Raw genomic sequence first — 3058 nt, forward strand, 5'->3', positions numbered from 1 at the left:
AACCTTTCCTTCAATAATGACCGCCATTTACCATTTCTGATTTTTTATTTGTAACAGTGATCACAAAATTCAAAAACTGTAGTAGCAATAATAATAATAATTAATAATAATAATAATAATAATTAATAATAATAATAATAATAATAACAATAACAATAATAATAATAATAATAGTGATAATGATAATAATAATAATAATAATAATAATAATAATAATAATAATAATAATAATGATGATAATTAATAATAATAATGATAATGATAATAGTTAATAATAATTATGATAACAATAATAGTAATAATTAACAGTAATAATAATAATATCGGTATTTTCCGGATGATGCACAAGTCAAAAGGTTATTAATCAATTAACACTGATAGCACGAATGCTACAACTACTGGACAATGGATGAAACAATTAAACAAATGATAAAGTCTCAAAAACAAATTTTACTTGAATTTATCTTTTTAAGTTATATTACGGAAGTAATAATCGTAAGCCATTGATTAGTGTTATAAAAGGTTGTCAATTAGTTATTCAGTATGATAGCATTACGCTGTAACAATTATTTGATAATCAATATGCAAGAATTGATCCAGAATATTTAAAATAATCTCCCTTCTTCGGTTCAATACGTGACAATACTAATTAGTGGCTTATGAACAAAATTTTAATCTTTTTAATCCATTTCAAAAAGAGTGTAAGCATTATTTCTATTGCTAATCTATTGCCAATCCTCAATTCTGCTTCTAATTTTTTTTTTTCTATTGCTAATCCTGAATCCTTTATTTGTAATATGTTTCCTTATAACCTGTCAGAATGTTAACTTTATTCGGTTTTATTACCACTTCATCCTGTTTGCTGTTATACGGAAAAAAAGAGAGAGACGCTTATGACTGCATTGTGACATATCACTTGACACGCTGTGCAAGTTTTTTCAGAAAGGGGCATTTAGCACAAAATGTATTTTTTATTCATGCAATACCGTATCCTTAAGGCCTTCTCGTGGTTCTTGACTAAGATCTTGAACTATTGCACGTGTTATCCTTAATGCAAAAATCAAACACTCGATACATCTTTCAAATTAAGCGATAGACTCATATTTCGATAATTCCACCGTATCTTCCATCAATACGATGCTTATTAAAAGTAAACTGGAATCTATAAATAAAGAAAGACAAATACTGTAGACGACAGTATACAGCTTGCACAGTAATACCAACTTGAAAACGAAATATCTCCGGAAAAATATTACCTATGTTTGTTGTAATACGGTCATTTTTGTTACATACAGTTATCTTTTCTTGACTGATATCAATGTCGGACTAGGAGGAAGTAGAAATGAAAATGATCTTGCAAAATTTTCAGGAAAAAAAAGTTTTAGAATATGCATTTCGTAATTTTTGATGCATATACATACATACATCAAAAAACTTACATAATCGTATAAAAATATTGAATCCACGTTCTCCATTTTGCTACTAGTCCATTTTTCCTTTCTATCCTTCATTTGATTCTTTTCCTCCTAACTTTTTACCACCGTTAAATGACCAACTAATTGTATCTTAATGAATACAGTACCTCATACTTATACAGTAATCGCAATTTTGTACAGTAGTCATAATTTCATGTCTGATTACTGTATAAATAAACTGCTCGTAGTTCCTTTCTGCTTTCACTTCTTTCATAACAAATTAACCAGGAAATGATAAATTTGGTTGAGTACTGAAAACGATGTCATTTTTGATATTTGGAAAAAAAGATCAACACACTTTATTTAGAGAAATTTAAGGAAACGATACAATTTAAGAAATGATACCATCAGAAAGTATGAATTGTGCACGATTGACCAATTTGTTCATATTAATTCGAAAAGAAAAAAAAAGTGAAATTAGTGAATCAATCGATGCAAGGAATGAAATTATTTAATTAATTCAATTATAATTCGATTATTAAGAAATTTTGCATAAAAGAATTAGAAATAATGAAGATAAATATTCCATTATCAAAAGTTAAATGTTATCACAAAATTTATTTGTGCAAAATTGATATTATATGAAATGGATCATTAATGCTATCATCATTATCACTATATTATCATTTGTTTAGCAGAAAATAAAGGGTGAAAAATTTTGTCAAATTTGATACATTTATCATTTTGTAACATTTTTTCAAATTTCGTAACATTGTTGATTTAAAATCACTTGGATATTTCATATTTCATTATTTCAATCTTATCATCGTCGGAAATCGAAAGGATTGTTTGAATTCGTGAAAGGGAATGATGAATAGTGATTGTGTATTAAATAGTGTGTGTTCGCCGATTTTGTAAAATCAGCAAAACAACAGGTTGAATTCGTATGGGACAATATATATTGTTCGGTACGAAGTACTGGATGACAATGATATTTCCATTATCGGTTGATCATTACTACTTCTCATGGTATATGTCTACACTTTTATTTTCTTTAAGTAACTAAATTCAAAAGAAAGAAAAAAAAATGAAACTTTGGTATATGTAGTAATCGAAGTGACATCTTTTAAGTGACATCTTTCAACCTTGTCGATTTTTTCATTCGCTTAATTCTTTTCTTTATGATTTTTTTTGATAAGTAAAATTTAACGATAAAATGTTTCCATTTTTATTCCTTTTCTTTGTAACTAACAAATGGAATGAGGAAGATAGTTAAGGAAGGATTGTTGGATATTTTAGGATTTTATTTCTTATTATTGGTTAATTTAATTTTTACCTATCATTAAATCTCTATTGCATGATTTCAATTCGACCTAATTCATTTTAAATTTATGAAATCCCTCTTTTCACATTTTCTCTTCACTTTCACTTTATTCATTTTATTATTGTGTTTGTTTTATTTCAATGTATAATCAATTAACTTCTCATTCTATTTCGTCAACAAATTTATTTGGGAAAAATTTTCCAGATATTTCCAGATTATTTATTTATCTCAGTTTTATCCCAAACATTATTATCATTACTAGGAATTGTTCGACACATAAAAGTCAAACTTACTAATTGATTAATAACGATTGGGTCAA

Source organism: Loa loa, assembly GCF_000183805.2.
Source record: "Loa loa unplaced genomic scaffold supercont3.719, whole genome shotgun sequence".
Classification (NCBI taxonomy): domain Eukaryota; kingdom Metazoa; phylum Nematoda; class Chromadorea; order Rhabditida; family Onchocercidae; genus Loa; species Loa loa.